The 18,589-nt window shown below is 38.6% G+C and overlaps 1 pseudogene; it reads right to left on the reverse strand.

The window, feature by feature from the left end:
- Positions 1-262: 262 nt before the first annotated feature.
- LOC127416316 (uncharacterized) lies at positions 263-18,123 on the reverse strand (annotated as a pseudogene).
- Between the last annotated feature and the right edge of the window lie 466 nt (positions 18,124-18,589).

Below are 18,589 nucleotides of genomic sequence, written 5' to 3' on the forward strand. Positions count from 1 at the left end.
AAGAAATTCAATAAAGAATAAAATAACTATATAGAACAAAAATTGCAAAAAAACCAAAAAAAGACCTTGCTTTGCAGGGCCCCCTGGTGGCCCTAAGCAGCCACTTCTAGCTAGAATTTAGATTGAATCACCTTGAAAATAACGAAAAGTATTTTATCTCAAAATACCGTAAATGTGATAATTGAAGGGATTCTCATTAGCTACATTAATTTGCAATTATCTCATGGATCACGAAAATGTTGCAGTGCACAGTGACAAAAAGTCGTAGAAGTCGTCATATTTATTTGTATAGTGTTTTTAACAACACACATCATTTCAAAGCCGCTTTACAGAAAATGATGCAGTAACAAAAGTAAATAAAAAATAAAATCAAATGTGCTTTTTACCCCGGGGGGCCTTTAGCACCATTGCTCCCTACTTCACAACATGGGCATGGCTATGCAAGTATAAAGATTTATTTTTATTTTTACAAAAACTAAGTTATACTCTTGTTGAATCTAGAGACTGCGACAGAGGTAAAATATCCAAAATGGAACCATAATTTTTCGTAATTGAAAACTAGGCTGTTAGGGTGGGTTGTATCGTTAAATAACTTGTTTTTAATTGCCAAAAGTCAGATGTCTGCGGTGCAAATCTTCTGGTTTAATGAGGTGTGGTGAATACTGATTAGATAAAAATACACAGAACAAAACATCCAAATTTGGAGCTCTTTTATTAACCGATATTCATCCGGCGGCAGCAGTAGTAGTGTGTGCATGTGTGAGTGTTTGTTATATCTTGTTGAAAGCCGCAACGTCTACACTCTGAACCTGAAACGAGAGATACACAAAACATTTTTGTAAAGAAAAACAGCCTTTGGTATTACAAATGTAATTCTGGGGAAGTAAACTTTACTAGGGCTGCAACTAACGTTTATTTTGATAATCAATTAATCTTCGATTATTTCTTCGATTAATCGGATAAAAAACAAAATATTTCCTGTTTTTTGTAAAAAATAAATAAATAAAAAAAATAAAAAAAATGCCAAACAGAAAGTATTTCCACACCCCGGGTTGCCAGATTTGAAACAAGTTAGCGGGCAAACCCAGCAACGCTGCAGCCATGGAAGCCAGCAATATAATTGATATTCAGGTGTTCTAATCACTTCCATGGCCACAGGTGTATAAAATGAAGCACCTAGGCATGCAGACTGCTTCTACAAACATTTGTGAAAGAATGGGCCGCTCTCAGGAGCTCAGTGAATTCCAGCGTGGTACTGTGATAGGATGCCACCTGTGCAACAAGTCCAGTCGTGAAATTTCCTCGCTACTAAATATTCCACAGTCAACTGTCAGTGGTATTATAACAAAGTGGAAGCGATTGGGAATGACAGCAACTCAGCCACGAAGTGGTAGGCCACGTAAAATGACAGAGCGGGGTCAGCGGATGCTGAGGCGCATAGTGCGCAGAGGTCGCCAACTTTCTGCAGAGTCAATCGCTACAGACCTCCAAAGTTCATGTGGCCTTCAGATTAGCTCAAGAACAGTGCGTAGAGAGTTTCATGGAATGGGTTTCCATGGCCGAGCAGCTGCATCCAAGCCATACATCACCAAGTGCAATGCAAAGCGTCGGATGCAGTGGTGTAAAGCACGCCGCCACTGGACTCTAGAGCAGTGGAGACGCGTTCTCTAGAGTGATGAATCACGCTTCTCCATCTGGCAATCTGATGGATGAGTCTGGGTTTGGCGGTTGCCAGGAGAACGGTACTTGTCTGACTGCATTGTGCCAACTGTGAAGTTTGGTGGAGGGGGGATTATGGTGTGGGGTTGTTTTTCAGGAGCTGGGCTTGGCCCCTTAGTTCCAGTGAAAGGAACTCTGAATGCTTCAGCATACCAAGAGATTTTAAACAATTCCATGCTCCCAACTTTGTGGGAACAGTTTGGGGATGGCCCCTTCCTGTTCCAACATGACTGCGCACCAGTGCACAAAGCAAGGTCCATAAAGACATGGATGAGCGAGTTTGGTGTGGAAGAACTTGACTGGCCTGCACAGAGTCCTGACCTCAACCCGATAGAGCACCTTTGGGATGAATTAGAGCGAAGACTGCAAGCCAGGCCTTCTCGTCCAACATCAATGTCTGACCTCACAAATGCGCTTCTGGAAGAATGGTCAAAAATTCCCATACACACACTCCTAAACCTTGTGGAAAGCCTTCCCAGAAGAGTTGAAGCTGTTATAGCTGCAAAGGGTGGGCCGACGTCATATTAAACCCTATGGATTAAGAATGGGATGTCACTTAAGTTCATATGCGTCTAAAGGCAGATGAGCGAATACTTTTGGCAATATAGTGTATATCCATGACTTTATTAATTTCCATGACTTTTCCAGGCCTGGAAATCACAATTGAAAAATTCCCTGATATTTCCAGGTTTGCCATGACCGTGGGAACCATGCATTTGGCATTATCGGGACTACCAAATACCAGGACCCTCACCATTACTATTATAATACATTAAATTAAGCACTGTATGCAGTTTAATGTAGAACAATCATCTGTAAGTACAGTGCAGATTCACTCTTTGCTCATTGTATTAAACAGCACACCTTGACCTCTGAGACATCACTGTGATATCCATGAAAGCTGCACAATTGATGACATTGAAACTGAAAGCATGGTATGATGTTGCACGAGTTTAATCAAAATGGTCGTGTGCCCTTTCTCCACTGCAAGTGGTTTGATTGATGCGGATGCAAGAGCTCGCTTGCTCAATACTCACTGAAGTTTAACGGAGACTGGTTTGTGGTAAAGAGAAACAGTTTTGCGAAGTGGAAATACGTGCCTCATTTGAATTCATAATATACACATAACAGAAAATAGCGGTAAAATGTACACCTAAGTGATGCGTTGGATAGTAACAACTCTTAAGCGCATCAAACAGCACATTCAATCTTTCAACGCACCTGAAGCAGCAACCGGTCCACATTAAACTGTATGCTTATTATTATCTTCTTTGAAGTGTTTATAAAGTGCTCTCATGCGCTGGACACGTCGTGTTTTTTCCGCTTCAACTTGTCTCTGTTGTTTTTCAAATGAGTTTCATCATGCAACACATTCTTCACTAGGCTATAAAGTGACATCACGGACGGAGCTTCTCCGTGCTCACCGCACACATTCAACTAATCAATAATGAAATTCGTTGTCGATGATTTTCATTATCAATAATTATTGATTTTATCGATTAGTTGTTGCAGCCCTAAACTTTACTCACATAGTCCTCAAACTTGGTGATCTCCTCCTCCAGGAAGTCTGTTCCCACTTTATCATCTTCAACCACACAGTTGATCTGGAGTTTCTTGATGCCGTAACCAACAGGAACCAGTTTAGATGCGCCCCACAGCAGCCCGTCCATCTGCACCGACCGCACGCACTCCTCCAGCTTCAGCATATCTGTCTCATCATCCCACTAAGAATGAGAAAACACGAGAGTGGGACAGACAAAGCACACACAAAACATACATTCAGCACCACACATTTCCCCCTTACAATAATTCATGTTTTAAATTCAACATGATGCTATTTAAGAATTCACCGAAAGTAGTGATAGGCCGATAAATCGGCCGATGCCTATAAACCAAAAAATTGCCAAAAAACATCATTTCGCGATTATCTGCCAATATTTGGCCATTTTGCGATTCTCAGCATCGGCCAAAATCTGGCCATTTTGCGATTATTGGCATCAGCCGATATTTGGCCATTTTGCGATTACCTGCCGATATTTTTCCATTTTGCGATTATCTGCATCGGTCAATATCTGGCCATTTTGCAATATTTAGCCATTTTGTAATTATTGGCATTGGCCGTTGTTTGGCGATTTTGCGAGATTTTGCGATTTTGCGATTATCGGCATCAGTCGATATTTGGTAATTTTGAGATAATTGGCATCGGTAGATATTTAGACTTTGCGATTATCGGCATCGGCCGATGTTTGGCCATTTTGCGATTCTCAGCATCGGCCAAAATCTGGCCATTTTGCGATTATCAGCATCGGCCGATATTTGGCCATTTTACGATTACCTGCTGATATTTGTCCATTTTGTGATTCTTGGCATCTGTCGATATTTGGCCATTTTGCAATATTTAGCCATTTTGTCATTATTGACATTTGCCGATGTTTGGCCATTTTGCGATTATTGGCATTGGCCGATGTTTGGCCATTTTGCGATTATTGTCATTGGCCGATGTTTGGCCATTTTGCTATTATTGGCATCGGTCAATATTTAGTCATTTTGCGATTATCGGCATCGGACGATATTTTGCAATTTTTCGATTATCGCATTGGACAATATTTGGCCATTTTGCGATTATCGGACGAAATATCACAATTTTGTGCTTATCGGACGAAATGTGGCCATTTTGCGACTATCGGCCGATCTTTGGCCATTTTGGGATTCTCAGCATCGGCCAATATTAGGCCATTTTACATTTGGCCATTTTGCGATTATCGGCATCGGCCGATATTTGGCCTTTTTGTGATATTTGGCCATTTTGAGATTAGTGACATCACGATATTTGGCCATTTTGCATTTCTCGTCATCGGCCAATACTTAGCCATTTTGCGTTTATCGGCATCGGCCGATATTTAGCCATTTTGCAATTCTTAGCTTAGCCGATAATTTGGCCATTTTGCGATTATCAGCTAATTAATTAGCCTGGTCGATGTATCCGTCTACAACTTTTTTCAAAGAAGTTAATCACTTTTAAGTACATTACTTTGTTACACATTTCTAAAATAGTATTATTTAAATGTAGAATTAAAAACTTGCATCATTTTTTTTATTGTATATAACCGTGTTCATTTGGCTGATTAACAGAAGTGTTTACTTTCCCTTGTGTAAATGAATAATCAACAATTTATGTTTTGAAGGCTTTTTTTTAAGCTTATGCAAATTTAAATATTGCATAAAATAAGTGTTTGTTTCACTTTTGAAATTTTGTGTACATCTGATTTGCTGTTGTTAAATTGTATTATGTATATCGGCATTTATATTGGCCCATCCTGCTCTCTCGATATTGGTATCGTCCAATAAAAACAACAATATTGGTCGACCACTGATTGAAAACCAATAAATAGCAAAAATAATACTAAACACAATTTTGGCTTAAAAAAAATAAGATTAAAGTAACAAATTAGTTTGTAGTCAGATTACACTCAACTGGACGTGTAGCCTTCTTATTCTGTTCGTCTGTATTTTTTATTTTATATAAAAAAAATATTAACATCTTTTTTAAAGTAGCATATATATGTAATAACTCTAAAATATATGTAACCGCCTTTACCTTTTTTTTTGGTATAGGAAATTATTTTACATTTAAATTGTTCAAATATACTGTGGTGCAACAAATATAATGTGGTGCAACCGATTTCAACCGGTGAAATCAACGCTGCAGCAACGTACAGGTTTGACGTCCAGTAGGATGGATGATTTGGCGATGAGAGCGGGTTTCTTTGCTTTTTTCGCAGCGTATTCCTGCAGCCGCTGCTCTTTCAGTCTCTCGGCCTCTTCATCCACCTCTTCATCACTGCCAAACAGGTCGATGTCATCCTCCTCCTCCTCTTCCTCTTTTACCAGAGCAGGTTGGGCTCTCTGAGAGAGAGGAGCGGATTTCTGCAGCAGCAGCAGGAGTCGATCCATTAACCGTTGGTGTCGATGATCTCTTCTCCAGAGTGGAGATGCGACTCTCCATTTTACTGAGAGTTGAGCGCAACTCGTCCACCACTGGCACACACAGAAGAGGAAGAACTAGATTGACATTTCATGAAGGAAATAGCAGGGCTTACAATGCAGCACAAAAATAGGGTTGAAGTTTAAGGTAAATAATAGAACAGTTGCAATCCTAAAAGAGAGATTGACAGTAATATACAATTAGAGAATGTTTTTAATAGTGATTAGGATATTAATGAGTCAATATTTGACCATCTTGAGATAGGAAAATAAGGCAAATAAACAGGACTGTTGCCTCTTTATCTGGGAAAATCAGAGAAAAGTGGATGGAGGATGACGGCACCTCAAATGCCAAACTATGAATATCATTTCTCCAAACACACAAACCTTTGTGTAGACTCTGGTTCTCTAGTTCAAGGTTCTTCATGCGTGCGGCGAGCTCTCCATAATCTGCAGCGTTGCCTCCACCACTCTGAACACACACAGAGTACAGAAGTGTGTGAGGTTAGAGCCACAATACAACATCACAGTTCCCATCAGCTCTTCTCTGCTACACAGTGACAGAATCAGGCCTAGCTGCCTACACGTACACATAAACACTAATTACAGAACACATCAACATGCCAACTATTCATCACATGAAACACAACATATGTTTTGAGATACATTTAGTTAGAACAGCAAGGTTTGGACATACACTGACATGTGTCGATCAACTTTGATACACTAGTGCTGGACATATAACAAAAAATTTGACCTTGATATCTGTAGCTTTTTGACTATTTCAATAGACATGTCAATATTTATGTATTTGCTCTGAAGGTAAAAAAGTGATATACATAAATATATATTTTTTAATCAAGGGAAATGTCATTTTAACCACACTGCCATTGTTGCCAAGTAGATTCAAAATGTTTAATGCAAGAAATAAAAAAATCGTATCTAAAAGAAAAATCAGGCATGTTTTCCACAGCGTTCTATACTAAATGCACACAAGGGAAATTATATCTAATCATGTTCATTTATATGCACCAACATAACAATACATAATAATAAACAGTAACATTTACCAGCATATATTTTAGGGATGCACCGATATGAACATTTTTCGCCGATACCGATATTAACCAAATATTAAACTAGAGTGATACCGATATTTTGCAACTTATCTTATTTGTCATCAGACCACTGTTAAGGAATTATGCTTTAAAATGTACAAAGAGGTACAAAAGCTATTTTGTTGTTCTAGCAATAAACAATTTCCAATGAAAAAGGAATGAATCTGTTGAACACATGAATGACCAAAATTTTACATGATAACATGATGACTGATTTGGATGAAAAATCGTTATTCTGCACTGCGAAAACATTCTGGAAAACATATTATGCAATTGACATGCTTTATTTTCACTATATATGTTACCACATGGTTGTGTGATTTGAAAATACATCATTTTCACCGTTATAATCATTCATGGTTTTATAATTAATAATAATTATATTTATCACACATTATACATTTGCACATATACAGTGAAATACTTTTTTTCACATATCCCAGCTAAGCTGGGGTCAGAGCGCAGGGTCAGCCATGATACGGCGCCCCTGGAGCAGATGGGGTCAAGGGCCTTGCTCAAGGGCCCAACAGTGGCATCTTGGCGGTGCTGGGGCTTGAACCCCCAACCTTCTGATCAGTAACCCAGAGCCTTAACCACTGAGCCACCACTGCCCCTTGTTTTCGCATATCCCAGCCAAGCTGGGGTCAGCCATGATACGGCGCCCCTGGAGCAGATGGGGTCAAGGGCCTTGCTCAAGATCCCAACGGTGGCATCGTGGCGGTCCTGACTCAACGGTGGCATCGTGGCGGTCCTGACCATCTAGTCAGTAACCCAGAGCCTTAACCGCTGAGCCACCACTGCCCCTAGATCAGTATCAATAGTCAGATTGAGTTAGCACTTAGACAGGTGGTCCCGAATATTCAGCAGGTGGTCTATTTTGATACATATTAAAATTTTGAATATCACGTCAGGAAGTTATTTCAGTCTTGGTTTTATCAGTCAAGCAATATTTCCAAGGAGGGACATGTCTTGAGGTTTAGGGATATAGAGAAGCTTTTTCATGCTTTTATTTCGTCTCGCCTTGATTATTGTAATGCACCATTTTCAACTTTAAATCAACGCACTTCAGCTAGACTTTTGACATGAACTAGGTCTTCAAATCATATTACTCCAGTTTTAGCTGCTTTGCATTGGTTACCAATTCATTTTATACATATAAGATTTTATTTATCACAAATAAAACATAACATGCATAACAGACCTGTAGTGGATTATGGAACAGCCTATCCAGGGATATTAGATCTGCTGAATCTGTGTCTGTTTATAAGTCTTGTTTAAAAACTAATTTGTATAGACTTGCTTATCCTACTATGTGAATGTGTTGTGTTTTACTGAGTGTGTTTTGATTTTATGTTTTGTGAAGCACTTTGTGCAAGATTGCTAAAAGGTGCTATGAAAATTAAGTTATTCAAAATAAAGTTATTATTTTAGAGCAAATACATAAATATCAATATAAGGTTACTAATCCTTTTACACCAACACAAACCAAAAATCCACACGAGAATGCATGCACAGCTAACAAGTTTCTTTTTAAACATCCTGAAACAGCATGCATGCATGCACACATTTCACGCAGTAACCATTTTATGGGTGAGGCCTCTACTTGGCTGCAAGGTTGTCTTCAGCTGAAGGAGAGATTATCAGTGAGGAAAGAGCAAATGAGGAAAGAGATACAGCGAGCAGGAAAATGTAGAAGATAGAAGAGCTGTTTGCTTGTATTCTCTAATACTATGAGCACTTGCGATTAAGAACTAGTCTGTCTGGATTTGCCAAAGTTGGCATAGTTAGTGGCTTTAAACCTTTGAAAGATACTCAGAGTTTTGTTTGAGGTGTTTAGTAGCAAGTAAACTACATTATCTCCATTATTAAATCTATTTCAGATTTAACAGCCTCTAAACGGTGCATAAAAACAAAACGAACTATCACTTCACGTGTAGGTCAGGCGCTCTTTTCTTGTCTAAGTGGGCGGTACTCTGCCAAAATATACTGCAAGATGGACTAGTCTTTATGCTGATAGTCCAAAGTCTGGCTATGTTAGACTTGGGTGTGCCTCTCTAAGGTTAATCGATTAAGGTTAAGGTTTTTCATATGACTTACCCCAGCGAGAGATTTCTGGATGTTCTCTCGCGCTCTGGCGATGTCCTGAAGAATACTGTTCGCTCCAGTGTCCTGAGATGTGATGGGTAGAGACAGACCTCAGTGCTGTAAGTATACATACTCCAGAAACAGTACCAGTAGTATGCCATTCTGAACATGCAACATGAGTGTTGGACCTCTTTGGGCTGTGTAGCTCCGTTCATTCTCTCGTAAAACTTTCGTTCCGCTTCATCGTAACGCGACTTCTCGAACCAGATCCTCTCCTGCGCCAAACAGTGCGCTGTAGTCATTCTGACACAAAAATACATGCAAAACCTGAAAAAAAACCCCCCTCAAAAATCACTTTAACACTGCTTTTAATGTGCTTTAGTGCAAGATAAACAGTATCTAAAAAACTGCATTACATTTTTGGAATTTGGCACTTGAGAGCTTTGGCAAACTGGTAAGGAGGACTACAGTATGTGACTTTTATCTATAATTTTGCCACAGATGAGAATGACAGTACGTGTGGGACTATAGTGTGTAGCCACAATCCATGTTAATGCAACCATGCAAAGACAACAAGAATGAGAGTGTAAAAAGAGAACAAAAGTAGAAATGACATGAGAAAAATATAAGATGTCATGAAGCTGGTGGGTAAAAGAAGTTTAAAGTAAGCCTGTCCAGGTAAATGCAATGAATGAGCTTGTTTAAATGTTCCATACAACAAAAGAATAAAGTGATTAGAGGCTTCCGAGTTCCAAAATGACAAATAATGCACCATAAAAGCAATTCCTTGGAGCATATAGCATATAAATTGTATGGTCTACTTTTAAGATACATATTTTTTTATTTGGTCCATTTTTGGAGCTTGACAGCCCTTTGTCACTGTATGAAAAATGAGGAAACGTCTTGGTTCCGGAAGTACTTTTCCCATAAAAAAAATTTCCATAGAGATTTCACAAAATCCCTTGTAAAACATTTATAAGCCATTACCCAAACCAACCAGCTTTGAGGTGAAACACAACAATAAAAACTTTTGATTTTAAGCAAAAAAGTGTTAGAAAATTGGACAAAAAGACAAACTGCTCTTAACGTCATTAATGAGGGAATAAATTACAATCCCATGAAGCATTGCAAATGACAAAATCGAAATAAAAACTATGAAAATATATAAATCAATGAATTTAAAGTTCAAGTTGATTAGCAGTATAAAAGCAATACATTTAAAGTTTATTGCAAAATATTCAGATATATAAAAATATACAGCTCTGGAAAAAAATAAGAGACCACTGCAAAATCTGGATTTAGGTATGGTTTTATTCTATAAAGTACTCACAACATTTCTCCCAATTTCCAAATAAAAATATTGTCATTTAAAGCATTTATTTGCAGAAAATGACAACTGCTCAAAATATCAAAAAAGATGCAGTGTTTTCAGACCTCGAATAATGTAAAGAAAACAATATATTCATTTTTAAACAACACAATATTAATGTTTTAACTTAGAGTTCAGAAATCAATATTTGGTGGAATAACCCTGATTATCAATCACAGCTTTCATGCGTCTTGGCATGCTGTCTACCAGTCTTTCATATTGCGGTTGGGTGACTTTAGCCACTCCTGGCGCAAACATTCAAGCAGCTCGGCTTTGTTTGATGGCTTGTGACCATCCATCTTCCTCTTGATCACATTCCAGAGGTTTTCAATGGGGTTCAGGTCTGGAGATTGGGCTGGCCATGACAGGGTCTTGATTCAGTGGTCCTCCATCCACACATTGATTGACCTGGCTGTGTGGCATGGAGCATTGTCCTGCTGGAAAAAACAATCCTCAGAATTGGGGAACATTGTCAGAGCAGAAGGAAGCAAGTTTTCTTCCATTATAACCTTGTATGTGGCTTGAGTCATGCGTCCTTTACAAAGACGAATCTGCCCAATTCCAGCCTTGCTGAAGCACCCCCAGATCATCACCGATCCTCCACCTGGTCGTCTAATGGTTAGACGGAGGCCTGGAGAGGCCTTCAAGCCACAGTGTCTCGCACCCACTGTAAAATTTGCTGGAGGATCGGTGATGATCTGGGGGTGCTTCAGCAAGGCTGGAATCGGGCAGATTCATCTTTGTAAAGGACGCATGACTCAAGCCACATACAAGGTTATCCTGGAAGAAAACTTGCTTCCTTCTGCTCTGACAATGTTCCCCAACTCTGAGGATTGGTTTATCCAGTAGGACAATGCTCCATGCCACACAGCCAGGTCAATCAATGTGTGGATGGAGGACCACTGAATCAAGACCCTGTCATGGCCAGCCCAATCTCCAGACCTGAACCCAATTGAAAACCTCTGGAATATGATCAAGAGGAAGATGGATGGTCACAAGCCATCAAACAAAGTCGAGCTGCTTGAATTTTTGCACCAGGAGTGGCATAAAGTCACCCAACCGCAATATGAAAGACTGGTAGACAGCATGCCAAGATGCATGAAAGCTGTGATTGATAATCAGGGTTATTCCACCAAATATTGATTCCTGAACTCTAAGTTAAAACATTAGTATTGTGTTGTTTAAAAATGAATATGAACTTGTTTTCTTTGCATTATTCAAGATCTGAAAACACCGCATTTTTTGGTTCTTTTGACCAGTTGTCATTTTCTACAAATAAATGCTATAATTGACAATATTTTAATTTGGAAGAAATGTTGTCTGTACTTTATAGAATAAAACAAAAATGTTCATTTTACTCAAACATTTCCCAAATCCAGAGAAACAGATAATTTTGCAGTGGTCTCTTAATTTTTTCCAGAGCTGTATATATTTTGAGTGTAGGGAGAGCGACTCGATTGCATCATTCACAGTGCATCATGGGAGTGGGTGATCGCTGCAGAGCTCTTTTAGCGTGCTTTGTTTGCTGCAATTCTCTGATTGGTGAATCGTTTTCACCCAGTATCATGGGTAGTGTAGTTCTTCATCAAGAATTCCACAATCAAACACGATTATTGGACAATGAAGTTGAAATAAAGCAGACTGATGGCTTCAACGGAAGCATATACCATTGATGAACAACCTCAGAGCTCATGGTAAGTCTTTCTTTAAAGGTTTCTAAGATATCGTTCGAAATCAATTAGCCTATGAAGAAAAAGGATACAATTTTCCGGAACCAGACTGCTGTGCTCTTTAGTGGGTACGGTAGTGACATCACATTGCAATATACTTTTTAAACTAAGCCCATTGTTAACTAAAAGTGTAAAGTGTGTGCACCGTTCCTGAATATTGAGTCATACTTCTGAGACTGGCTAGAAGAGTTTATCGTTGTTTTGACGGATCTCGCTGCATCTCCTTCGTAGAAACGAGTCTCCGCCTCGACATAGCGACCGCAATCTAGCCACACCCTCTCACTGTCTGCATGCAGGAAATAGTACCTCCTGTCTCCTTGATTGGTGGTGACATCATCAGAATTTTGCTGGGTATGAATAGCAGCTGGCTTTATTTCTTTCGCCACATCATTTCGACGTTTTGTGTTGTACTCATGATTGTTGGTTTCCTGGTTTCTCGGTAGTAGGTTTTGTCTGTACATGTTTTGATAGTAAGACGCCTCCGCTCTATCAAAAAGTGACTTCTGTAGCCACACCCCCATTAAGGGTGGCTGCAGGCAAGGAAGGCCGTTGCTTGGTCTCGAAGCCGGTGTGGGAGGAGTCGGAGTTTGTGATTGGTAGCCCTCATCGTAAGGTGTCTGGAAGGGGTGGCTGGTGGGCTGCAGTGGAAGAGATCTTGGCATCACCGACGGGATCTGCTGATTTGGAAAGCGTCCCACAAAATTGCTCGCGGCTTGGTCATGGGTGGGTTTATTTACCCATACCACCTGAACGACATGGTGACAGGCCTCATGGCCTCTTTGGTGACACATCTCCTTGTTTCGAGAGGAAATGGAAGAGCTCGCAGCAGCAGTCGTGCCATTTTGACGCTCCTGCAGTCGGACGTGGTACACGCTCTCTGCTCGCTCGTACAAGATATGGTCAAACCACACCGCAGCACACTCCGATTTCAGACCTTCAAGTGTTGCATTGGACAAATACCCCCCACCGCTGGCAGCAGTGGTACGGTCTGGCTGTTCTTCAGTAGAGTTTGGCAGATACAAAGCAGAATTCCGGGTGCTTCTGTTGCGCATTTTCTTGTGTCCAGAAATACAGTAGAGGAGGATAAATCAATGAGAAAGGAGAAAAGGAGATTGATAGAGAACTAGAGAATTAATAACAGAGCAGAATGTTAATATTAAAGGTGAAGTGTGTAATTTTATTAAACAGTAAAATACTTCCTACCCAGTTGCTCTGCAGCATTTTCAAAACATTGAACGGAGTGCGTTTACTGACTTATCTTACACAGATTTTGCTTACTAAGCAGACAACGGTGAAGTCATGTCAATTCCTTAAATGGTCTTCCTTTATCTGGGTGAGGTCATAAACTGTTTCAACATAAACTGATCGGCACAGATTTTAGCCATTACCCCATTTTCACGTCACATGTAAAGACCCTTACCGCCATTATTTTATTTTATTTTCTCCCCAATTTGGTACGCCCAATTCCCAATGTGCTCTATGTCCTCATGGTGGCATAGTGACTCGCCTCAATCCGGATGGCGGAGGATGAATCCCAGTTGCCTCCGCGTCTGAGACCGTCAATCCGTGCATCTTATCACATGGCTTGTTGAGCGCGTTACCACGGAGACTTCACGCTATTCTCCACGGCATCCACGCACAATTCACCACGTGCCCCACCAAGAACAAACCACATTATAGTGACCATGAGGAGGTTACCCCATGTGACTCTACCCTCCTTAGCAACTGGGCCAATTGGTTGCTTAGGAAGCCTGACTGGAGTCACTCAGCAAGCTCTGGATTCGAACTTGCGACTCCAAGTGTGGTAGCCTTACCGCCGTTATTAATGATTTGCCAATGTGCGCAAGTGTTGCGCGCGTGACTGTTTACCTTTTTATCTCAATAGCAAGGATAACTCGATTATTTCAAATCTCATGTAAATGAGGTTTTCTTGTAATGTCAGATTTATTGAATAAGCTGATTTTTGATTGTTGGATCATCGACAAATAAGGTTGACCTAGGTGATAAAAAATATAAATATTTTAAAAACGTAGTTTTAAACACACATGTCAAGTTCATAGAAATGCAATCTGTGTCCAGTTTGGTTTCACACATTTTTGAAAAACATTTAGAATTTTCTACAAAAATGTATTTAAAAATGTCAAGTGGTGTAACCATCAAGTAAAAGGTATTAAAGTACTTACCTTGCACCTTGAATAAATGCGAGTGTACAAAACTAAATTATTCATTTCAAAACAGTTTTCAAACACATTTTGCAAGGTAAAAAATAATTGTTACAAATATCATACATTTTTCAAGAATCAAGAATATCAAGACGTTTTCACAGGGTTACACCACATGACCTGCACAAAATGTGCCTTTTTATATAAGAGTCAAAACATCAAACAGCATGACTTTGGGGCGGGACTATCTGTTTGTCTGAACAATGAAAGATGGTTTGGTATGACTGTTTGGACGGTCAGTATTTTTGCAATTCCGTTTGGTGCCACTAATGGTGCACACTTCACCTTTAAAGACAGAAAGAGCCACAAACAAACAATCATGGTTGTATTAGAAGAACTTCTAAATGGAGGAGAGACAGCTGAAAGAGAACAAAAATGATGGAAAGAAACAGAAATTATGATGAGAAAAGAATTGACAAACATATACAGTTGAAGTCAGAAGTTTAAGTACACTTAGGTTGAAGTCGTTAAAACTCATTTTTTAACCACTCCACAGATTTAATATTAGCAAACTAAAGTTTTGGCAAGTCGTTTTTGGCAAGACTTTGTGCATGACATGAGTAATTTTTCCAACAATTGTTTACAGACAGATTGTTTCACTTTTAATTGACTATATCACAATTCCAGTGGGTCAGAAGTTTACATACACTAAGTTAACTGTGACTTTAAGTAGCTTGAAAATTCCAGAAAATGATGTCAAGCCTTTAAACAATTAACCAATTAGCTTCTGAGAGGAGGTGTACTGAATTGGAGGTGTACCTGTGGATATATTTTAAGGTCAACCTTCAAACTCAGTGCCTCTTTGCTTGACATCATCAGAAAATCAAAAGGAATCAGCCTCAGAAAAAAAATTGTGGACCTCCACAAGTCTGGTTCATCCTTGGGAGCCATTTCTAAACGCCTGAATGTACCACGTTCATCTGTACAAACAATAGTACGCAAGTATAAACACCATGGGACCACGCAGCCATCATACTGCTCAGGAAGGAGATGCATTCTGTCTCCTAGAGATGAACGTAGTTTGGTGCGAAAACTGCAAATCAATCCCAGAACAACAGCAAAGGACCTTGTGAAGATGCTGGAGGAAACAGGTAGACAAGTATCTATATCCACAGTAAAACGAGTCCTATATTGACATAACCTGAAAGGCTGCTCAGCAAGGAAGAAGCCACTGCTCCAAAACCACCATAAAAAAGCCAGACTACAGTTTGCAAGTGCACGTGGGAACAAAGATCTTACTTTTTGGAGAAATGTCCTCTTCTTTGATAAAAACAAAAATTGAACCATTTGGCCATAATGACCAATGTTATGTTTGGAGGAAAAAGGGTGAGGCTTGCAAGATGAAGAACACCATCCCAACCGTGAAGCATGGGGGTGGCAGCATCATGTTGTGGGGGTGCTTTGCTGCAGGAGGGACTGGTGCACTTCACAAAATAGATGGCATCATGAGGAAGGAAAATTTTGTGGATATATTGAAGCAACATCTCAGGACATCAGCCAGGAAGTTAAAGCTCGGTCACAAATGGGTCTTCCAAATGGACAATGACCCCAAGCATACCTCCAAAGTTGTGGCAAAATGGCTTAAGGACAACAAAGTCAAGGTATTGGAGTGGCCATCATAAAGTCCTGACCTCAATCCGATAGAACTGAAAAGTGTGCGAGCAAGGAGGACTACAAACCTGACTCAGTTACACCAGTTCTGTCTGGAGGAATGGGCCAAAATTCCAGCAACTTATTGTGAGAAGCTTGTGGAAGGATACCCAAAACATTTGACCCAAGTTAAACAATTTAAAGGCAATGCTACCAAACACTAACAAAGTGTATGTAAACTTCTGACCCACTGGGAATGTGATGAAAGAAATAAAAGCTGAAATAAATCATTCTCTCTACTATAATTCTGACATTTCACATTCTTAAAATAAAATAGTGATCCTAACTGACCTAAGACAGGGAATGTTTTCTACGATTAAATGTCACGAATTGTGAAAAACTGAGTTTAAATGGATTTGGCTAAGATGTATGTGAACATCTGACTTCAACTGTACAGAATAAACAAAACACCTACACACTGTACATCATGGGACAAAAATATGAACAAAATCTTGCATGCAGCACACTGAGTGTCAAACTCACCTTCACTAATGAACAAAAAAGCAGCTAAACAAAACTGTAGCTTGTGCTTCTAATCCAGTCAAAGGCAAGCAGTAATAAACCATACAGGGCAATTAGGAAAAGTCACTACTGCTGTCAGTGCATCACCATTATAAACACTGCATGCATATAATGAACAGAGCTTAGTAAATGTACATAAACAATTAATCAGTTAGGCTTTTTATCAGTAATGGTCAAATCTGTAATATGTAAATGCTTTATTTTATGTTAACTCTTCAGAATATTTCAATATTACCAGATGGCTTAAAATACTTTATAAATCAAACGTTTTTGCTGTATGTAAATGAGTCACTCTGGTATGCAAATTATGCCGTGAGAGATAATCTAGGGCTTCCTTCAGTAATAATCCTGATCAATGGTTTTGTGACTATAATGGGTGATTCTCACAAAGCCTGTCAAGAAAATGTCTATTCTGTGATAAATGACTATTTCACTCCAAAATCAAAAGAAACAAATAAGAAATTATATTTTAGAAAATAATGCCTATTTTTAGGGCCATTCATATTTTTTAGGCTACATTGTGACATTATTTTCATGATGGATACACACATTTTACGCTCAATTCTTTTCACCGCAACACAAAACAAATGATATTATTTAATTTGTAAAGTATTTTAACATCATAGAAGTATTTCCATGGCACTGCCTTTTTTATTTTTGATGGTTTTGATAAAAATAGAAAACAATAATTACACAACAGCATCTTTTTTTTTAAATCAAGTAATTAATTACTAACTACTAATTACATCTTCTACAGTGTAATTAGATTACTGTACTTAAAAGTAACTGCATTACTTATTACTAATTACTTTCTAAAACCCTGATCAACCTCGACCAGATGAAACTGTTCTTTTAATTCTTTCCAATAAATCATATAAAATCAAATTAATTATTCATGAACTGGCCAAAGAATTTAAAGGGGCAGCGTTAAATTACAAAACATATATTTTAACATTAGACGTTAAATTTCAATTTTAAATTCACTATTGTTTTATATAGAATTGTTCTAGAGCCTCTATACAGTATTTAACGCAATTACATCAGAAGTAACTGTAATTAAATTAATGAAAAATCAATAGTAATCCCTTACTTTACTTTTTTTCCAATGAAAAAGTAATTTAATTACAGTAATGAATTACTTAGTAGTGCATTACACCCAACACTGTTGAAAACAGTGGGAACAGTAAAAGTAAAATGCCCAGACGTGTTGCAGAAATGAGACTTGGGGGGAATAATGTGTTCAAGCATCCTGAAAATACTGTCAGAATAAAACAAATCTTAATTGTCCTAAATGTAGGCTTCATCTGCTATTTTCAAAATATAATTTAATATATTTTTTTCATGGATATGGGGTAAAATATGACCAGTACATTTTCTTGACAGGTTTCGTGAGGTTTTATTTTTCTGGGTGTGTGTAGTGGCTCTTTCTAAACCAAATAATGAGCATTTTAATAAGGCAAATGCTGAAATATCAGTGCGAGACGCGTGGCATGTATTGAGAATATATATGCTACATTGAATATTATTGCATAAATAAATAGAAGAAACCAATGTAACCGGCTTTTGAACATAACAAACACAACAGACATTTAAACAACGGCATTATCCACCCGTCTGCACTCGTAAGCATAATAAATAACCCTGGACAAAGGAAAAACGCATATTTAAAGACGTATACTCACTTTAATGTGATTCATTTGCTGCTCATGCGCGTTCATGGAAACAGAAGGAGCGAGCCCGGGCGAACCATTCATGAACATGAGCGTGGGGGGGTCACTTCATCAATTCCAATAAAATCCTACACCTATGGGGATTAAAAATATGTTTTTTTTTCCTCTACGATTTTATAATTATTTATTGAATAAATGCAGACAGATCGAACGTAGACACAATACTGCAGTAAGACATGTTTTAGTAATATTTTCCTCCGACACCCTCTACAATATAGTACATTCCGTCAGTGTTATGACGTCATTAACTGACGGGAAAGAGTTTTGTCTTTTGTATGCTTTGTATTTATTTTGTTTCGTTTTATTTAATCTCCCTGCTACTTTGTTCTTATGTTGTTTTAAACATTATAATAATACTACTAATAAAATAAATGTTTACAAAGGTTTTTGAATATTAGTGTTTTGTGTCTGCCCTTTTTTATACTTGAAACTCCAATTGGGATATTTTGGTATAATTTGC

This window comes from Myxocyprinus asiaticus, chromosome 25 (genome assembly GCF_019703515.2).
Source record: "Myxocyprinus asiaticus isolate MX2 ecotype Aquarium Trade chromosome 25, UBuf_Myxa_2, whole genome shotgun sequence".
NCBI lineage: Eukaryota > Metazoa > Chordata > Actinopteri > Cypriniformes > Catostomidae > Myxocyprinus > Myxocyprinus asiaticus.